Below are 6,621 nucleotides of genomic sequence, written 5' to 3' on the forward strand. Positions count from 1 at the left end.
GATAACTACTGCAAACACTCCAAAATAGCAGTTTTCATAAAATCTGTTATTTAGAGGCTAAAACGAACGTTTTGCACAATTTTGCAATGCCACTGTAATTTTAACTTTGTAAAAATTTGGTCATGATAAACGTTTTTGCTGTTTTTACTGGAAAACTGCTGCAAACGCTGGAAAATAGCAGTTTTCATAAAACGTGTTAATTAGACTCCAAAACGAACGTTTGACACAATTTTGCAATGGCAGTGTAATTTTAACCTTTTTAAAATTTGGTCATGATAAAAGTTTTTGCTGTTTTTACTAGAAAACTGCTGCAAACACTGCAAAATAGCAGTTTTCATAAAACGTGTTATTTAGAGGCTAAAACGAACGTTTTGCACAATTTTGCACTGGCACTGTAATTTTAACTTTTTTAAAATTTGGTCATGATAAACGTTTTTGCTGTTTTAACTGGAAAACTGCTAAAGACACTGCAAAAAAGCAGTATTCATAAAACGTGTTATTTAGAGGCTGAAACGAACGTTTTGCACAATTTTGCAATGGCACTGTAATTTTAAGTTTTTAAAAATTTGGTCATAATAAACGTTTTTCCTGTTTTTACTGGAAAATTGCCGCAAACACTGCAAAATAGCAGTTTTCGTAAAACGTGTGATTTAGAGGCTAAAACGAACGTTTTGCACAATTTTGCAATGGCACTGTAATTTTAACTTTGTAAAAATTTGGTCATGGTAAATGTTTTTGCTGTTTTTACTGGAAAACTGCTGGAAACACTGCAAAATAGCAGTTTTCATAAAACGTGTTATTTAGAGGCTCAAACGAACGTTTTGCACAATTTTGCAATCGCACTCTACATTTAAGTTTCTTAAATTTTCGTGTTATTTTTCGTGTTATCTAGAGTCTAAAACGAACGTTTTGCACAATTTTGAAATGGCACTGTAATTTTCACTTTGTAAAAATTTGGTCATGGTAAACGTTTTTGATGTTTTTACTGGAAAACTGCTGCAAACACTGCAAAATAGCAGTTTTCATAAAATGGGTTATTTAGAGGCTAAAACAAACGTTTTGCACAATTTTGCATTGACACTGTAACTTTAACTTTTTTAAAAAGTGGTCATAATAAACGTTTTTTCTGTTTTTACTGGATAACTACTGCAAACACTCCAAAATAGTAGTTTTCATAAAATCTGTTATTTAGAGGCTAAAACGAACGTTTTGCACAATTTTGCAATGCCAGTGTAATTTTAACTTTTTAAAAATTTGGTGATGATAAATGTTTTTGCTGTTTTTACTGGAAAACTGCTGCAAACGCTGGAAAATAGCAGTTTTCATAAAACGTAATATTTAGACTCTAAAACGAACGTTTGACACAATTTTGCAATGGCAGTGTAATTTTAACCTTTTTAAAATTTGGTCATGATAAAAGTTTTTGCTGTTTTTACTAGAAAACTGCTGCAAACACTGCAAAATAGCAGTTGTCATAAAACTTGTTATTTTGAGGGTAAAACGAAAGTTTTGCACAATTTTGAAATGGCACTGTAATTTTAACTTTTTTAAAATTTGGTCATAATAAACGTTTTTGCTGTTTTTACTGGAAAACTGCTGAAAGAACTGCAAAATAGAAGTTTTCATAAAACGTGTTATTTATAGGCTAAAACGAAGGTTTTGCACAATTTTAAAATGGCACTGTAATTTTAACTTTGTTAAAATTTGGTCATCATAAACGATTTTGCTGTTTTTACTGGAAAACTGCTGCAAACGCTGCAAAATAGCAGTTTTAATAAAACGTGTTAATTAGACTCTAAAACGAACGTTTTGCACAATTTTGCAATGCCACTGTAATTTTAACTTTTTTAAAATTTGGTCATCATAAACGTTTTTGCTGTTTTTACTGGAAAACTGCTGAAGACACTGGAAAAAAGCAGTATTCATAAAACGTGTTATTTAGAGGCTGAAACGAACGTTTTGCACAATTTTGCAATGGCACTGTAATTTTAAGTTTCTTAAAATTTGGTCATATTAAACGTTTTTGCTGTTTTTACTGGAAAACTGCTGCAAACGCTGGAAAATAGCAGTTTTCATAAAACGTAATATTTAGACTCTAAAACGAACGTTTGACACAATTTTGCAATGGCAGTGTAATTTTAACCTTTTTAAAATTTGGTCATGATAAAAGTTTTTGCTGTTTTTACTAGAAAACTGCTGCAAACACTGCAAAATAGCAGTTGTCATAAAACTTGTTATTTTGAGGGTAAAACGAAAGTTTTGCACAATTTTGAAATGGCACTGTAATTTTAACTTTTTTAAAATTTGGTCATAATAAACGTTTTTGCTGTTTTTACTGGAAAACTGCTGCAAGAACTGCAAAATAGAAGTTTTCATAAAACGTGTTATTTATAGGCTAAAACGAACGTTTTGCACATTTTTAAAATGGCACTGTAATTTTAACTTTTTTAAAATTTGGTCATGATAAACGTTTTTGCTGTTTTTACTGGAAAACTGCTGCAAACGCTGGAAAATAGCAGTTTTCATAAAACGTGTTAATTAGACTCTAAAACGAACGTTTTGCACAATTTTTCAATGGCACTGTAATTTTAACTTTTTTAAAATTTGGTCATGTAAAACGTTTTTGCTGTTTTTACTAGAAAACTGCTGCAAACACTGCAAAATAGCAGTTTTCATAAAATGTGTTATTTAAAGGCTAAAACGAACGTTTTGCACAATTTTGCAATGGCATTGTAATTTTAACTTTTTTAAAATTTGGTCATGTAAAACGTTTTTGCTGTTTTGTTTCGCCCTTGAGGTCAATGAGCGGGCATTTGTATTTTCTGGAACTTATCTTCTCTTCCTTCCCTCCCACCTTCACGAGAGAGATTTCAAGTGGCGTTCCGCGCAGTCTTTCTTCCCGTGCTTTGTCGCGGGTTATGAGGCTAATGGATGATGCGTTGTCCCACAAGACGTTTGCATGTCCTCTATAAGTTTTTTATTTGTTGCAACTGGAGGATGCAGGTCTCATTACCCCCATGGCTGCATGCACTGGATATTGCGGATGCGCTTGGAGTCTCTGTCTGATCTTCTTCATGTAATGTGGGATGATGTTTTCTTCTTACATTCATTGACGCCGCAATCCCTTTTTAGAGCGGCAATTGCGTGATCGGTGACCGGTTCTGAGGCAGGAAAAACACGCACCTTTTTCTTTCAATGTGACAGTCTTTCGCTTACTGTTTTATCGAGGTATACTCTACAATCCTTGGTAAGATGATTCGAGTTTTCGTGAACGACGCACTTGCTGTAAGTTCTCTGGCTGCGGCTGTCGGCTGTCGTGTCTTTCATCCGCTGTGGCGTAATGGACAACTGCCTTCGTTATGGCTGGGCCTGCGCGCGAAGATCAGATCAACCGTCGTACTCGATAGCGCGTTTTTGCGTAAGTAAAAATTTGAGCAGGCTCGGAAACTTGTTGGTTTTGTCCACAGTGCTGTCGTCAGAACTTAATAGTTTAGCCCATTCTTTGCGTACGTCTGGCGGAGAGTTTTCTCTCTATGATGCTTACTGAGCTCGTTGTGGTTATTTCTGCTCCAAGCCAAGTCTCTTAAGGTCACGATATCCGTCTTCTATGATTTCTACCAGCTCTATGAATCGCTTGTTTTCGCCTTCGCGGATGGATCTTACGCGTCTTATCTCTTATCTCATTAATTATCGCGTCCGTGACTTTTCGCTGGGTCCCCGTATTTTTCGTCGAGTCGCTTCCACATCTCGTAAACGTCATCGTCGACGCTCTTTACGTGAGCTAAAGGTTCTTTTCCGAGACAGGAACGCAACGTGTAGGATAATGTATCTTCCGTAAGGTGCGGCATGACTTGTTTCTGGAAGTCTCTTTTGAAGGATGGATATTCTCTCAACTCTCCTTCAAATCGGGGCATTTTGATTTTCTCTAGTTGTAGGTGATTGCTCTTTTCTCCTTTGATCTGCGGCTGCAGTTCGCGTTCATGTTCGCCTACGAGGTGTGTTTCGAGTTTAGCGTTCATCTCGTTATACGTCGCTTGAGTAGCTTGGAGCCATTTAATTTCATTGGCTGCAGATTCTCGCGTAGATAAATCGAGTAGCGCGCTATTCGCTAGTTTGCATTCCGCGAAAGCTTCGTCAATCTGTTTCTGAAGTCTCTTCGCCGTAGACGGCTCTACTTTGTCCGCGCTGAGTGTGTGCGAAGCGCTTTGACAAGCTGTTTCAAATATGGCTCGCGCTGTTTCTCGTCTGATCATTGCTTGATCAAAGAATCGTTCCATTTGCTCGGTTCTTTGTTCGCCTTATCCCTTTGTTCCGTTTCCGTTTCCGCGCGCGCTCTCATTTGCACGTCCGCTATGTGGTTAATAAAGTTAATCTTAGCTTTTGTCGCTTCGGTGAACTCCTCCTGTACTTTGTTGATCCATGTTTCGGCGGCTTCTAGCTCGGCGTCGTCTGATAAAAGCATCGCGTAGAGATCGTGCTTTGTTTCCAGGACGTTCCATGCTTCCAGGAATTGAGCGTAGTTGTTTTCCACGAGTTCGTGATTGCTGGCTGATGAGATGGACTTCAGGAGTTCGTTCCTTTTTCTGGTGAATCTTGATTTGGCGACGCGACGGACGTTCTTGGCTTCTTCTGCCATCGCGCTGATGAACGGGTTTCGAATGTTTCCTCGACCGAAGCGTTAACGGTATAAAATAGCCACGTTTCAAAGGTTCAAAGAAAACGAACCACAGATTTTACATACCCGATGGCCTCAGATGTCGACTTCGGGAGGAAGCTTGCCGTACTAATGTTATTAACAGTGATTAACCTAATTAAGTAGCTATGACGTATCTAATTTCGTCGCGGCCGAAACACAATATAATTACCAGTTAGGGTCAGACTTGATTTGACAAAAAATTGACAAGTGGGTCTCATATTGGTACTAAAGTACCAAATTTGATTCATGTTCTAAATATCCTTTGTGATCTTGTTGATGGTCAATATTACTGATATTATTTACAGTTTCTGTGCAAGCGTGTTATAACCATCATATTGCTTTACACTAGAACAACGAAGAATTACCTTCAATCCCTGTAAATAAAACTATTAGAATATGGGTAACTGATGTAAAAAGAAGATTACTAGACCTAAATGGAGCAGATGTATCGTATTCATTGATTTGAAAAAGAGTGCAATAATATAACATAACAACATAAAGAACCATACGAATTTAAGAGATTTTATCATACACGAGTTGGACGATTCGTTTATAAAACATAAAGGCTCTGGTATTATTGTAGATAATATATTCAAACCATTAAAGGGTATTGCTTCAAATGTATTTAAAAGGGTACCTAAACCTATGGTAAAAAAAAGCATTAAAATCAGGAGTACCACATGCTGGTGATAAAATAGGTAAAAAAAGTTGCTGAAAAATCTGGTGATTTAATCATCATTCAAGGGTCAACAAAACAACAAAAAATAATGCCAATTGAACCTATTAAACAACAGGAAAGCACTAATATGATTTTAATTCGTTTGACGATTATCAATGGCGCTCATAGTCTGATCAAATCTGCAGGTAAAACTGTTTATGATACTGATAATCTTCGTAATGTAATATTTGTTAAAAATCTATTAGAGTATTCTGACGACTTCAGTCAATCAGTAAGTAAAAATAGCTTATAGTATTTGGACACACATAATACAACAGCTAAAAACAATATTGGTTTCCAGTCTCGAAAATTGCTTTCTCAAGTTGTTAGCAAGGATGGAACAGGAGGAGCTAAACATATAAATGTGATTATTTCTCTGAATCGTTACAGCTTTTTTGAAGAATTAGAAAGTAAAATGTTGGTGCCTATGCAGCTTCAATTTGCCATCACATTAAATGAAGACAATGAGTTCATATGGCACACGGTGTTGATGCTGGAAGAATTGTGATAGACAACTTTGGATTATGGTTGCTAAAATTAATCCCAAAAGATAGTGTATTCCAATTTTGTGAGCTCATTTATGAAAGAACCAAAGTGGAAATACTTGAGAGAGTTATATGTAGTTTCAGCTCCAACAAGAACTAGTGGTTATTTTCCAATTTCAGATTCCATCGACAATGTTAAGTTTGTATTTGTATATCTTTAAAAAAGTTATTGTGACGATGATGGATCAAGACATGAAGAAACGACACCTTATAAAATGGATACTTTTTCATTAGATGTATCATCTCGAATATGGAAACGGTATTTTTTACCCCGAATTGGAGTATGATAGTGACTCAAAAGTACGAATATTCAATAATTTGATGTCTTATGCGATGAGAAAAAATGATTATAATTCTGGCACGCAGCTTAACCTAAGAAATTATGAGAGTCATAATCATATTTTTTCGATTTCTCTTTTCATTTATCTCAAATTTCAATCAGGATTCAGACCCGGTCATTCAACCAGTACAAGCCCTGCCGATGTGTTCAGACTATATTCCGAAAAAAGATTGATGAAGGAATCTTACTGAGAAGTGTTTTTAGATCTTAGCAAGGCTTTCGATTCATTGACCCCACTCTCCTAAGATTAAACTTACTCTTCCTCGGTGTCAGAGGACGAGAACTGGCCTGGTTTGCATAATTATTTATCTGGCAGAACACA

The sequence above is a fragment of the Montipora capricornis genome, chromosome 9 (assembly GCF_036669925.1).
Source record: "Montipora capricornis isolate CH-2021 chromosome 9, ASM3666992v2, whole genome shotgun sequence".
In the NCBI taxonomy this organism is placed as follows: domain Eukaryota; kingdom Metazoa; phylum Cnidaria; class Anthozoa; order Scleractinia; family Acroporidae; genus Montipora; species Montipora capricornis.